At 39.9% G+C, this 16,167-nt stretch overlaps 1 protein-coding gene across 1 annotated transcript in view; it reads left to right on the top strand.

Annotated features, from left to right (window-relative positions):
- The window catches only part of ect2 (epithelial cell transforming 2), a 299,642-nt gene that overhangs the window by 9,157 nt on the left and 274,318 nt on the right, over positions 1 to 16,167 (top strand).

Below are 16,167 nucleotides of genomic sequence, written 5' to 3'. Positions count from 1 at the left end.
CAAATCATTGCGTTGAATAGCTTGACCAAGTGCAGTATTGGAGAGTCACCAGAACAAAACTAAAAAGTATCAAATGAGTGCTTCGGTTAGAATCAACTTGGTGAGAAAATGGATTAATCGGCTTGGCTCAATTCAAGACAATGCATTGAATAACAGCGGAAGTAATGAGACTCATAGAAAGACAGTTTGATCAATTGAAGTGCTATTGGGAACAGATATATTAAGTCACATAATGCAAAACAAATCATGTGGATCATATCTGTCTGACTGCCCCAACAAGTAGCACTTACTATTGTCAATTTACAGCCAGTACTCACGTTGGGCCAATGAAACGGACTTGGTGGGCAAGACTTCATTTTCTTGCGCATTGGCGATTTGTTATAAATGATTACTGCCTTGCCAATCTTTGTCCGGCTTCCTAAGGTGTTGAAGTTTTGGAACATGCAGTGATGACCACTTGAAGTACAAATTTAAGACATTGAAACTCAACTCCACCTACTATGAATACAATGGGTAGTTAGGGCGTGAGGAATGCATTGCATTCACCCCATTCAGTAAATGGGCTCCATTCATTGTCAGTTCACATGATCGTTATCAGTCGGAACAGCTGTATGCTGAAAATTTCACACCTGAGACAACCCCAAAAGGAAGCACTTATGAAAAAGAAAACATTGGTGCATTCGTTTGAGGTCAACACAATGTGACTTGCTGAACATTTTACAATTGTTTCCGAATTGAAAAAAAAAAAACATAACGCAGTACGGGATGTACCCAGAACTACCTAAAAAGTAGCACCTACTAAATGTGGATCATATCTGTCCGACTGCTCCAACAAGCTGCAATTGGCTGGCAACTAGTTCAGGGTGTCCCCCGCCTACTGCCCGAAGATAGCTGGGATTGGCTCCAGCGCCCCCCGCGACCCTAGTGAGGAGAAGCGGTACAGATGATGGATGGATGGATAAATTCAATTGAAAAACTTTCACAAACTGTAGTATGCAAAGTGACCAGAACTACCCAACACGAAGCACTTATTGCTCACAGAACAGGATAGACTACATAAGGTGTGAATAAATTGGAAACAAACTGGCACATTGTGCTTCGTTGAAGTCAAGCAATTGCATTGAAAAAGTTTGACAGAGTGCGGTACAGTGAATCACCAGACCTACCCCAACAAGAAGCACTTACTCTTTTCAGAACACAAGTGAGTGCTTAGGTTTGAGTAAACATCGTGACGAAATGGCGTATTTCACTTGGCAATAGTCAAGTCACTCCATTGAAAATCCATGTCAGAAATCGTATAGAAAGTCATCAGTACTGGGCCTAACAAGAAGCACTTTCGGCTTTCAGAAAATAAATGGGTGCTTAGGTTTGAGTAAGCTTGGTGACGAAATGGCATATTTAAACTAGATTGGGCCAAGACGTTGCATTGAAAAACTGTGACCAAATGTAGTATATGGAGTCACCGTAATTACCCCAACAAGAAGCACTTACTGCTTCAGAACACAAGTGAGTGCTTAGTTTTGAGGAAGCTTGGTGACAAAATGTCATATTTAACTAGGTTGGGCATTGAAAAACTGTGACCTGAGTCACCATAATTACCCCAACAAGAAGCTTGGTGACAAAATGGCACATTTAACTAGGTTGGGTCAGGACATTGCATTGAAAACTGTGACCTGAGTCACCATAATTACCCCAACAAGAAGCACTTACTGCTTCAGAACACAAGTGAGTGCTTAGTTTTGAGTAAGCTTGGTGATGAAATGTCATATTTATCTTGATTAAAATATAGACATTGCATTAAAAACTTTGTCAATGTGCTGTATCGAGAGTCTCCAGAACTACCCCACTAAAGTGCACTGAATGGTTTCTGAACACAAGTGGGTGCTTAGGTTTGTAGTAAACTTGGAGACAAATTAGAATATTTACCCTGGTTGAGGTCAAATCATTGCATTGAATAGCTTGACCAAGTGCAGTATGGAGAGTCACCAGAACAAAACTAAAAAGTATCAAATGAGTGCTTCGGTTAGAATCAACTTGGTGAGAAAATGGATTATTCGGCTTGGCTGAATTCAAGACAATGCATTGAATAACAGCTGAAGTTATGAGACTCATAGAAAGACAGTTTGATCAATTGAAGTGCTATTGGGAACAGATATATTAAGTCACATAATGCAAAACAAATCATGTGGATCATATCTGTCTGACTGCCCCAACAAGTAGCACTTACTATTGTCAATTTACAGCCAGTGCTCACGTTGGGCCAATGAAACGGACTTGGTGGGCAAGACTTCATTTTCTTGCGCATCCGCGATTTGTTATAAATGATTACTGCCTTGCCAATCTTTGTCCGGCTTCCTAAGGTGTTGAAGTTTTGGAACATGCAGTGATGACCACTTGAAGTACAAATTTAAGACATTGAAACTCAACTCCACCTACTATGAATACAATGGGTAGTTAGGGCGTGAGGAATGCATTGCATTCTCCCCATTCAGTAAATGGGCTCCATTCATTGTCAGTTGACATGATCGTTATCAGTCGGAACAGCTGTATGCTGAAAATTTCACACCTGAGACAACCCCAAAAGGAAGCACTTATGAAAAAGAAAACATTGGTGCATTCGTTTGAGGTCAACACAATGTGACTTGCTGAACATTTTACAATTGTTTCCGAATTGAAAAAAAAAAAACATAACGCAGTACGGGATGTACCCAGAACTACCTAAAAAGTAGCACCTACTAAATGTGGATCATATCTGTCCGACTGCTCCAACAAGCTGCAATTGGCTGGCAACTAGTTCAGGGTGTCCCCCGCCTACTGCCCGAAGATAGCTGGGATTGGCTCCAGCGCCCCCCGCGACCCTAGTGAGGAGAAGCGGTACAGATGATGGATGGATGGATAAATTCAATTGAAAAACTTTCACAAACTGTAGTATGCAAAGTGACCAGAACTACCCAACACGAAGCACTTATTGCTCACAGAACAGGATAGACTACATAAGGTGTGAATAAATTGGAAACAAACTGGCACATTGTGCTTCGTTGAAGTCAAGCAATTGCATTGAAAAAGTTTGACAGAGTGCGGTACAGTGAATCACCAGACCTACCCCAACAAGAAGCACTTACTCTTTTCAGAACACAAGTGAGTGCTTAGGTTTGAGTAAACATCGTGACGAAATGGCGTATTTCACTTGGCAATAGTCAAGTCACTCCATTGAAAATCCATGTCAGAAATCGTATAGAAAGTCATCAGTTCTGGGCCTAACAAGAAGCACTTTCGGCTTTCAGAAAATAAATGAGTGCTTAGGTTTGAGTAAGCTTGGTGACGAAATGGCATATTTAAACTAGATTGGGCCAAGACGTTGCATTGAAAAACTGTGACCAAATGTAGTATATGGAGTCACCGTAATTACCCCAACAAGAAGCACTTACTGCTTCAGAACACAAGTGAGTGCTTAGTTTTGAGGAAGCTTGGTGACAAAATGTCATATTTAACTAGGTTGGGCATTGAAAAACTGTGACCTGAGTCACCATAATTACCCCAACAAGAAGCACTTACTGCTTCAGAACACAAGTGAGTGCTTAGTTTTGAGTAAGCTTGGTGATGAAATGTCATATTTATCTTGATTAAAATATAGACATTGCATTAAAAACTTTGTCAATGTGCTGTATCGAGAGTCTCCAGAACTACCCCACTAAAGTGCACTGAATGGTTTCAGAACACAAGTGGGTGCTTAGGTTTGTAGTAAACTTGGAGACAAATTAGAATATTTACCTTGGGTGAGGTCAAATCATTGCGTTGAATAGCTTGACCAAGTGCAGTATTGGAGAGTCACCAGAACAAAACTAAAAAGTATCAAATGAGTGCTTCGGTTAGAATCAACTTGGTGAGAAAATGGATTAATCGGCTTGGCTCAATTCAAGACAATGCATTGAATAACAGCGGAAGTAATGAGACTCATAGAAAGACAGTTTGATCAATTGAAGTGCTATTGGGAACAGATATATTAAGTCACATAATGCAAAACAAATCATGTGGATCATATCTGTCTGACTGCCCCAACAAGTAGCACTTACTATTGTCAATTTACAGCCAGTGCTCACGTTGGGCCAATGGGTGTCCCCCGCCTACTGCCCGAAGATAGCTGGGATTGGCTCCAGCGCCCCCCGCGACCCTAGTGAGGAGAAGCGGTACAGATGATGGATGGATGGATAAATTCAATTGAAAAACTTTCACAAACTGTAGTATGCAAAGTGACCAGAACTACCCAACACGAAGCACTTATTGCTCACAGAACAGGATAGACTACATAAGGTGTGAATAAATTGGAAACAAACTGGCACATTGTGCTTCGTTGAAGTCAAGCAATTGCATTGAAAAAGTTTGACAGAGTGCGGTACAGTGAATCACCAGACCTACCCCAACAAGAAGCACTTACTCTTTTCAGAACACAAGTGAGTGCTTAGGTTTGAGTAAACATCGTGACGAAATGGCGTATTTCACTTGGCAATAGTCAAGTCACTCCATTGAAAATCCATGTCAGAAATCGTATAGAAAGTCATCAGTTCTGGGCCTAACAAGAAGCACTTTCGGCTTTCAGAAAATAAATGAGTGCTTAGGTTTGAGTAAGCTTGGTGACGAAATGGCATATTTAAACTAGATTGGGCCAAGACGTTGCATTGAAAAACTGTGACCAAATGTAGTATATGGAGTCACCATAATTACCCCAACAAGAAGCACTTACTGCTTCAGAACACAAGTGAGTGCTTAGTTTTGAGGAAGCTTGGTGACAAAATGTCATATTTAACTAGGTTGGGCATTGAAAAACTGTGACCTGAGTCACCATAATTACCCCAACAAGTAGCACTTACTGCTTCAGAACACAAGTGAGTGCTTAGTTTTGAGTAAGCTTGGTGATGAAATGTCATATTTATCTTGATTAAAATATAGACATTGCATTAAAAACTTTGTCAATGTGCTGTATCGAGAGTCTCCAGAACTACCCCACTAAAGTGCACTGAATGGTTTCAGAACACAAGTGGGTGCTTAGGTTTGTAGTAAACTTGGAGACAAATTAGAATATTTACCTTGGGTGAGGTCAAATCATTGCGTTGAATAGCTTGACCAAGTGCAGTATTGGAGAGTCACCAGAACAAAACTAAAAAGTATCAAATGAGTGCTTCGGTTAGAATCAACTTGGTGAGAAAATGGATTAATCGGCTTGGCTCAATTCAAGACAATGCATTGAATAACAGCGGAAGTAATGAGACTCATAGAAAGACAGTTTGATCAATTGAAGTGCTATTGGGAACAGATATATTAAGTCACATAATGCAAAACAAATCATGTGGATCATATCTGTCTGACTGCCCCAACAAGTAGCACTTACTATTGTCAATTTACAGCCAGTGCTCACGTTGGGCCAATGAAACGGACTTGGTGGGCAAGACTTCATTTTCTTGCGCATTGGCGATTTGTTATAAATGATTACTGCCTTGCCAATCTTTGTCCGGCTTCCTAAGGTGTTGAAGTTTTGGAACATGCAGTGATGACCACTTGAAGTACAAATTTAAGACATTGAAACTCAACTCCACCTACTATGAATACAATGGGTAGTTAGGGCGTGAGGAATGCATTGCATTCACCCCATTCAGTAAATGGGCTCCATTCATTGTCAGTTCACATGATCGTTATCAGTCGGAACAGCTGTATGCTGAAAATTTCACACCTGAGACAACCCCAAAAGGAAGCACTTATGAAAAAGAAAACATTGGTGCATTCGTTTGAGGTCAACACAATGTGACTTGCTGAACATTTTACAATTGTTTCCGAATTGAAAAAAAAAAAACATAACGCAGTACGGGATGTACCCAGAACTACCTAAAAAGTAGCACCTACTAAATGTGGATCATATCTGTCCGACTGCTCCAACAAGCTGCAATTGGCTGGCAACTAGTTCAGGGTGTCCCCCGCCTACTGCCCGAAGATAGCTGGGATTGGCTCCAGCGCCCCCCGCGACCCTAGTGAGGAGAAGCGGTACAGATGATGGATGGATGGATAAATTCAATTGAAAAACTATCACAAACTGTAGTATGCAAAGTGACCAGAACTACCCAACACGAAGCACTTATTGCTCACAGAACAGGATAGACTACATAAGGTGTGAATAAATTGGAAACAAACTGGCACATTGTGCTTCGTTGAAGTCAAGCAATTGCATTGAAAAAGTTTGACAGAGTGCGGTACAGTGAATCACCAGACCTACCCCAACAAGAAGCACTTACTCTTTTCAGAACACAAGTGAGTGCTTAGGTTTGAGTAAACATCGTGACGAAATGGCGTATTTCACTTGGCAATAGTCAAGTCACTCCATTGAAAATCCATGTCAGAAATCGTATAGAAAGTCATCAGTTCTGGGCCTAACAAGAAGCACTTTCGGCTTTCAGAAAATAAATGAGTGCTTAGGTTTGAGTAAGCTTGGTGACGAAATGGCATATTTAAACTAGATTGGGCCAAGACGTTGCATTGAAAAACTGTGACCAAATGTAGTATATGGAGTCACCGTAATTACCCCAACAAGAAGCACTTACTGCTTCAGAACACAAGTGAGTGCTTAGTTTTGAGGAAGCTTGGTGACAAAATGTCATATTTAACTAGGTTGGGCATTGAAAAACTGTGACCTGAGTCACCATAATTACCCCAACAAGAAGCACTTACTGCTTCAGAACACAAGTGAGTGCTTAGTTTTGAGTAAGCTTGGTGATGAAATGTCATATTTATCTTGATTAAAATATAGACATTGCATTAAAAACTTTGTCAATGTGCTGTATCGAGAGTCTCCAGAACTACCCCACTAAAGTGCACTGAATGGTTTCAGAACACAAGTGGGTGCTTAGGTTTGTAGTAAACTTGGAGACAAATTAGAATATTTACCTTGGGTGAGGTCAAATCATTGCGTTGAATAGCTTGACCAAGTGCAGTATTGGAGAGTCACCAGAACAAAACTAAAAAGTATCAAATGAGTGCTTCGGTTAGAATCAACTTGGTGAGAAAATGGATTAATCGGCTTGGCTCAATTCAAGACAATGCATTGAATAACAGCGGAAGTAATGAGACTCATAGAAAGACAGTTTGATCAATTGAAGTGCTATTGGGAACAGATATATTAAGTCACATAATGCAAAACAAATCATGTGGATCATATCTGTCTGACTGCCCCAACAAGTAGCACTTACTATTGTCAATTTACAGCCAGTGCTCACGTTGGGCCAATGAAACGGACTTGGTGGGCAAGACTTCATTTTCTTGCGCATTGGCGATTTGTTATAAATGATTACTGCCTTGCCAATCTTTGTCCGGCTTCCTAAGGTGTTGAAGTTTTGGAACATGCAGTGATGACCACTTGAAGTACAAATTTAAGACATTGAAACTCAACTCCACCTACTATGAATACAATGGGTAGTTAGGGCGTGAGGAATGCATTGCATTCACCCCATTCAGTAAATGGGCTCCATTCATTGTCAGTTCACATGATCGTTATCAGTCGGAACAGCTGTATGCTGAAAATTTCACACCTGAGACAACCCCAAACGGAAGCACTTATGAAAAAGAAAACATTGGTGCATTCGTTTGAGGTCAACACAATGTGACTTGCTCAACATTTTACAATTGTTTCTGAATTGAAAAAAAAAAAACATAACGCAGTACGGGATGTACCCAGAAGTACCTAAAAAGTAGCACCTACTAAATGTGGATCATATCTGTCTGACTGCCCCAACAAGCTGCAATTGGCTGGCAACCAGTTCAGGGTGTCCCCCGCCTACTGCCCGAAGATAGCTGGGATTGGCTCCAGCACCCCGCGACCCTAGTGAGGAGAAGCGGTACAGATGATGGATGGATGGATAAATTCAATTGAAAAACTTTCACAAACTGTAGTATGCAAAGTGACCAGAACTACCCAACACGAAGCACTTATTGCTCACAGAACAGGATAGACTACATAAGGTGTGAATAAATTGGAAACAATCTGGCACATTGTGCTTCGTTGAAGTCAAGCAATTTTGTTTTTCCAAATGTAATCTAAAAATATCTTATTTCAGTAACTTTTGACTCCTCTACATAAAGAGACAAAAATGAATTGTTGGAATTAGTCACCAAATAGGTGCAAATTACTAGTTAATAAACCCTAAGTTAACTAAATTTACTCAATGCGTACTCAATGCATGTTAAATTTTTATATTCAAGAAAGAAGATGACAAATAAAGACTCAACAACTGATCCAAGTTTTGTTCCGATAGTTTCTTAAATTTTCTGGAGTTCAGTTAATAGTACACTGGGTGGCTTTTTCTCATCCTCACGACAAACTGTACTCGAGCAAGTACAGTTGGAAAATTGCACTTTCTTGCAGCCCACACTCACATTTTATATTATTTCTCTAGCCAAGTTTATATGACAAGGGTAATATAGGTTGAAATCGGTCATCTTCGCTCCCTCCCACGGCATGCGCCCACGTCCAAGGGAAGGTCCTCTCCTGGTTGGTTAAATGGTAAATGGGCTGTCACTTGTATAGTGCTTTTCTACCTATGGTTCTCAAAGCCCTTCACACTATTACCTCCCCAACATACTGATGACATGCCATCAGGAGCCACTGGAGGTTCAGTATCTTGCTCAAGAATACTTCGACATGGTCACAACGGCCAGGGATCAAACCCACAACCTCTTGTTTGGGAAACGAACACTCCCACTTGAGCCACGCTGCCCCACCTGGAAAGTTGATTCCCGTCTGGTTCCCAGGACTGGCATTCCAAGGGTGGCCTTCCCCGGCGGGCAGTCTCCTGTAATCTTGTCTGTATGCAATTGTGTGTGTGTGCTTTTGCAAGCAATGGCATCCTTGTGACCACTCCAGTGCCCAATTTGGTATGTTTGTGCCTCTCTACGGCATATATGGAAAATGGGCTTTATCGTATTTGTGTTGTTGGAATTTATCTTGAAATCAATGTTAGAATTTAATTTTAAACCAATGTAAACTCAAATTAATAATCTGACTCCAATTTGTGACTTTACCCAACTCTCACTCATCCAACAATATGCGCGCTCGTTCTGCAATAGAAAGGTATCAGGAAGCCGGCATTTTCACACACGAGTGGATTTATTCCTAACACACAAATCTACAACTTGAGTTTGGGTCCCTCTCAATACAGCTCTCTTTGTCTTCGCTGTTCAGCATTAATTTATAGACACAATATGCAAATGACACAGAGACAAAGGCATCCTGGCATGATTCTATTGGCTATGTGTATGCTGCAGTTAACTTTAGCTTGCTTCTCTTGGTCTTTCTTCAAGTGGTGGCCCCTCCTGCTTGTGGCTGAAGGGTCCAGTTTCTTGTGCATCCCTTCCCCCTCGAGGTATCTGTCTGCGCCAGGCACCGACCTAAAACCTCCCAAACCTCACATTCTTTCACTTTCTTTTTCCAACTTCAACCGGCCACCCACACAGCATTCCACAGAATAACAGTGACACAAGATGCAGGACATCGAATAAAACTAGCCAGGTTTAAACTCTTCCACTCCTTTAGTGTCCATGAAGTGCTGTTTGGTTTGTAATCAATTTGTAATGTGCAGACTGAATATGTTTGCCGTGAATGAAAGTGTAGGTCATGAAAATACTATGTGTGCAAGTTTGAGGTATACGTCTGAAAAATTCACACAGTGAAAATTTCACACAGTGAGAGTTCACACATTTAAACTAAGTAATATAAATTTAGCGTATGAGAATAATAATATTAATATTAATCAGTTAACACCAACACTACAATCCCAGTCATTACTGAGCACAGTAGTTATAGTTTCATTTGATAAAAGCTTATTGTTTAACATATTCAGTAAATGTTTAAATAATGCCACTAATCGTAATACCATCCTTCAGAATAAACAAAACGAGATATACCCTCTGCTTTTCAAAGGAGTATCCTTCCTAATTATAGATAAATCCCTCATGAGCCATAAACCTCTATAAAATATCTGTCGAGATTATTTAAATCTGTTAAATGCTTGAGTCACGAAATTCATCTTGTCTTCTTTATGTGAATTGGTTGATTTCTTTTTCATTTCTTCAGACAAATCGAGGTTCTTTTTTTACCTCTACCAGTTTTGATGTGAAACAGCGTCTTTTTTGGGAGCTTTAAAAAAACGTTCCCTTGATGATCCATTCACATAGGCATCACTTCCGGGCACAGAGTCAGGAGATTCACGTTGTCTTGTCGTTAATTAGTTGATTTTTTTTTCAACGGCGAGAGGAAAAAAATGGCCAATTTTGTTTAAATGCTGCCCAACGATAAGATTTTTAGATATGAAAATTCCTAAATACTTCATTACTTCAAATGGGATGTCATCTACGACAGAATCCTCATAGTCATGTAAAGGCAAAATTTTAATTTGGATTGTTTTATTCCATGCCTGGTGAGTGATTGCGCCCGCGACGTCACAGTTTTGTATACAACTTTGCCTCTCGGGTCACAAGAAAAATAAGTACTAAAATAAATGGACACCTGGAAAAATATTTATGTTCTGTCATTTTCCTCATTAGTTGTAATGATTTCACCAAACTGTATTTCTCTAGACACCGCGCAAATGTACGTAATAGGCTTTTATTTTGACAATGTAAATGGGAAGTAAATAGGTTGCTTATCAAGACGTGACGTTTGTGATTTGCTTCAGGGAAGACTAAGCAGTGGCAGTATGGAAATCGAATTTGTACACTTTTCCAAGTAACGGCTAGGTTTTTCAGCCTTCACATTGTTTACTAATTAGGTGACGTAATACAACAGAGCAGCGTTCAATTGGCATCAGCTCGAAGGAAGTCGTAAAGATGCCGTAACAGTGCATCTTTTTTTTTCCTTTTTGGGGGAGGAAGTGGGGAGTATTTGGAATTTCTTCTTCCGTTTGGTGATTATTTAATGATGACTGAGCGTCACGTTTATCAAGGCTTTTGATGACCTACTTCATATAATGCGGAATATCATGTGTGAGATTTACAGCAAGATTCACTCCAGGTTGAATGAACGCCTGACATATTCATCTTGAACGTGTAATGAAGATAAAGGATGGACGTATTTGGGGGGTTAATCATCATTTTACCAGCCTGCTTTATCGCCTGCATATTAGGTGAGTCATTCCTGTCTTCGCGGCTCTTGTGCTTCTCCTATTCATGATGAAATCAAGTATTGTACATACACACCATAAAAACGGTGGACTATAATTATTAATCAGGGTGTTGTTATCCATCCATCCATCTATCTATCTATCTGTCTGTCTGTCTCTGTCTGTCTGTCTATCTATCTATCTATCTATCTATCTATCTATCTATCTATCTATCTATCTATCTATCTATCTATCTATCTATCTATCTATCTATCTATCTATCTATCTATCTATCTATCTATCTATCTATCTATCTATCTATCTATCTATCTATCTATCAACAAACTTGAATCAAATAAGGGTTGTACATCGATTGCAAAGAATACCCTCCAATGTCGATCCGTGCGCATTGATGCTGGCATAAGCGCAGTTCAAATCTGGTGGCGCTAAACCTCAGCCAGCGGCGCAGATGATACTTGGGACGAAGGTGGGAGTAATATTCCTCTCAGATTCATAATGACCATGATCTGCCATCCCCATTTTTGCAGCGAAGGGTGAGAAAAATCACTGGCAATAGGACCAATGTTCTGTTTTCACTGGTGTGTGCATGAAACCGAAATGGTGTGCGTTGTGCTGCAACAACACACTAAAGAATGCTGGGTATTAATGCAGGATTATAAATAGTTCGACCCACTGTGGGTTGTTTTGGGGTCAAAATCCCTCAATCCAAGATGGGTTAATTGAGCTACTCAACTGCAGGGTTATGACATTTTTTACACATTATGGTTTATTTGGGCCTGTAGAAGCGTATAATGTAATATCTCCCCATGACATAATAATGATCCTTAACACAAGAAATATAGTAATTGTCACATAACATAATAACTGACCAAAAACGTAAGAACAGTCAATAACATAAAATATAATAACTTTTGTCCAATAACGTACTAACTTAACATTACATTATTGGTTGATTATTATGTTATACGTTGATTATTACATTATAGCTGCAAATGTTTCCAAATGTAGTAATCTATTCATAACGTAATAATCTACTTTCACTTTAACTATTGTTGAATGAATAGGCTCTTCATCTCTGTTGGTTGGTTGTTTACCTTCTTGGTTAGAAATACAAAATCCACTCTATTATGTTCCAACGTGTGTGATTTACAAAGACAGATAATTAGTTATACATGCATGTAGACAACTATAAAAACTATGACAATTGGAGGATCAAATTTGAAATGACCAATTATGATTATTAGTAATCAAAGAGGCAGATAACTGATGTTTGAAGCCAATATTCATTTGCAGAAAAAGAGAAAAAAATCAGTGGCAAAATTTTTAATAAAATAATTTCCAGCACTTGGCATTGTTTAACTGCCTTTAATGATAAAGTGTGAAGTAAATTTTACCAACCGTATTTTGAGTAGTAAATCTATTTTAAAAATACTCACGTTAGTTGTAAAATATTTGCTGTTATGATTGGGTATCAAAGTTTATGGGGATGATAACCGCTGCAGTATGTCTGGTTAGAACATAGTATTGTCCCAGGTGAGCAATAATTACACATTTTACTTTCTGCAATCTTTAATTTCCTTGGATATGGGTGTGTGATTTCTTGAGCAAATGGCAATGAAAAAAACATGAGCGGACGCTACCAAATGCCTCGTCAACATGGCACCAATTTACTGCGGTCATAGTTTAATTATTACAGACAAAATCAATTGAAACTTCCTCAAACAAACTGTAATCCCGAAACTAGACACTTTATACTGAGTCACATACATGTTAATACAAGCAGAGTGATCGATTTGGATGTAAAGTTGAACTGTTACAATGACTTTTTGTCTAGTAGTTATCACAGGTCCTGAAAAAAGGTGGCTAAAACATGCCTCACTAAAATTAAATGACATTAACAGGATAACCACCAGAGGGTCATGACAACATAGATGAACGAACCTGGCCTTTTTAACATTAGTATTTTTTTTAATGCAAACATCCTAGATTCATAGTTATCCTTTTGGAGTTGAGTCACTGAGAAAAGAGGAAATGAGAAGTACCGTATTTTTACGGCCATACGATGCGCTGCCTCAAAGGGCGCAACACCAGTTGAGGGTGCTATTTCCGTCTTCAATGCATATACTAGGCGCGCCGCATTACAAGGCGCTAGCTCGGCTGCTCGCGCTAGCACGTTCGCGCTAGCTCGGCTGCTCGCGCTAGCACGTTCGCGCTAGCTCGGCTGCTCGCGCTAGCACGTTCGCGCTAGCTCGGCTGCTCGCGCTAGCACGTTCGCGCTAGCTCGGCTGCTCCCGCTAGCACGTTCGCGCTAGCTCGGCTGCTCCCGCTAGCACGTTCGCGCTAGCTCGGCTGCTGCCAGTTCACCAGGACTCAATCCCATAAAGAATCGCTGCCAGAGGTATCACCCCATTTCATTGACAGACGTCATGAAACTAATAGGAATCACTGTCAATAATAATGACCCTAACCAATAAAAGGTGTCTTGGCATAAGCCTACTAAACAAGGTCAGGGGAGGGACTTCACTGGTCACCACACTCCTTAGAGTCACGGTTTCAAATCAAAACAAAAAAAAAACTCAGCATACAAGCAAACAATGAAACAAAGAAATAAGATTAACACAAAACATATATCTCTCATGCCATCAATATACCCAAAAGAAATAAAAATAACACAAAAAGATTATAGCAATGGCTTCTTGGGAGCCACTCAGCCTTAGCCAATTACAGAAATGGCTTCTTGGGAGCCACTCAGACTCAGCCAATCATATGGCTGTTTAGAGAGATGTGCATGGCTGTTTAGAGAGATGTGCATGGCTGTTTAGAGAGATGTGCTGTTGTGCTTTGGGCTTTTTGTCTGTTGTCTAAACCTGGGACGTTTCTTGCTTGCAATAACATAAATGATAAGACAGACTACAACATTGTAGACAGCTGCCCTTTTGTCCAGCTTTCTCCTACACCATCACCCAAACACCATAGTCAAATAATGTATAAGTCACGGTCAATTAGAAGCATAGATGACTCAGACTTTGACCAGGAGGGTGTGCTAACATGCACTCCGAACAGCCCAATGAGTAAAAGGGTCGATGGTTGCGAGTGATGCTTAGTCCATATAATGGGCGCGCCGCTTTACAAGGCGCTTTGTTTGTTTTGGGCAAGATTAGGGACTTTAAAGAGCGCCCTATGGCCCGGAAAATACGGTAGTTAGTAAATGAACCTGAAAAGCCAAACTTACTCCAATGCGTGTTCCTTTTTTTGTACTCAAGAAGCAAAGGGTCAAATAAAGACTCAACAACTGATTAGAGTTCCAATATTTAGTTTCTTCGATTTCTGGAGTTCGGGAAATAGTACAAAGACAGATATCTGGGCGGCTTTTTCTTAATCTCACGAGAAACTGCACTCGGGCGAGCACAAAAAAAAAATGTGCGCCATCTTTCAGCCCAGCTTCAGTTTTTATAGGAGTTTTTTTATGTCAAGGGTAATGTAGGTTGAATCGGTCGTCCTCGCTCCCTCCCGCGGCACGGGTCCACGTCCAAGGGAAGGTCCTCCCCAGGTTAGTCATCATCTGGCTAGTTGATTCCCATCTGGTCCCCAAGACTGGCACGCCAAGGCTGGCCTTCTCCGGCGGGCAGTCTCTCCATCTCTCTCCCCGCTGGCATTCCTCTGTAATCTTGTCGGTGTGCATGTATATGCAGGTATACGTGTATGTGTGTGAGTATGTGGGGGTGTATGTGTGTGTGTACGTGTACGTGCATGTGTAAGTGCAGGTGTATTTATATATATGGGCAGATATTTGTGCCACTAGAAACTGAATATTTGAACTGAAAACTGAATTTTTGAATTGAAAACTGAATATTTGAATTGAAAACTGAATTATTGAATTACAAACTGAATTATTGAAGAACAACAATTGTATATTTATTGTTTAATTTTAATCAGAATTGTCCATTTACAATTCATGTAATTCAATAATTCAGTTTTCAATTCAATAATTCAGTTTAAAAATCAAATATTCAGTTTTTAATTCAAATGTTCAGTTTTCAATTCACATATTCAGTTTCTAGTGGCACAAATATCAGGCCACAGGGGTGCCTCTAGGATGAGCAATAGATTCCAGATACATAGATCTCCTCGTCGGCCAATCAGCACCTTCATTTTGAAGGTCGTAAACTATCAATGGTATTGCCAGCCGCCATCCACAACCATGTGTTACTTTGATTGTGCTTTTGCAGGACCGAAAGAGACCTCTAGAGGGCGCCAAGCATCGGACACTAGCAAAGCTGGTTGCAGATTAGTTCACCGCAAATTTACCTGGCGTGGCTTATATTTTATATCTTATATTCCATTCAATGGCGGCTGGCAATACTATTGAAAAACTTAACGGCCTTAAAAACGAAGGTGTTGTTTTATGGGCTGATATTTGTGCCAGATTGGCCGACGAGGAGATCTATGTATCTGGAATCCAATGCTCATCCTAGAGGCACTCCTGTGGCCTGATATTTGTGCCACTAGAAACTGAATATTTGAATTGAAAACTGAACATTTGAATTTTAAACTGAATTATTGTATTGAAAACTGAATGATTGAATTACATGAATTGTAAATGGAAAATTCCGATTAAAATTAAACAATAAATATACAATTGTTGTTATTCAATAATTCAGTTTGTAATTCAATAATTCAGTTTTCAATTCAAATATTCAGTTTTCAATTCAAATGTTCAGTTTTTAATTCAAATATTCAGTTTTCAATTAAACTATTCAGTTTCTAGTGGCACAAATATCTGCCCATATATATGTGCCTCTGTATGTGCAAGTGTGTATGTGCGTGTGCTCCGATCTCCAATTGTTATGTCTTTCGGAATGTGTTTTTTTGCGATAGTGTCTGTGTGAGTCCTCCAGTGCCCAGTTTGCTTCTCTATAGCCAATGTGGAGAATGTGCTTCGTCGTATTTGTCCATGAAATGCTGTGAAAGTGAGGGCAGTTCATGGAAATGCAATGTGTGCAATTTTGTT

Source organism: Idiotropiscis lumnitzeri, chromosome 13 (genome assembly GCF_059441095.1).
Source record: "Idiotropiscis lumnitzeri isolate Australia: NSW breed Sydney's pygmy pipehorse chromosome 13, RoL_Ilum_1.0, whole genome shotgun sequence".
Taxonomy (NCBI): domain Eukaryota; kingdom Metazoa; phylum Chordata; class Actinopteri; order Syngnathiformes; family Syngnathidae; genus Idiotropiscis; species Idiotropiscis lumnitzeri.
Note: the sequence above shows the minus strand (reverse complement) of the source record. Positions and strands in the feature narration are given on the sequence as shown.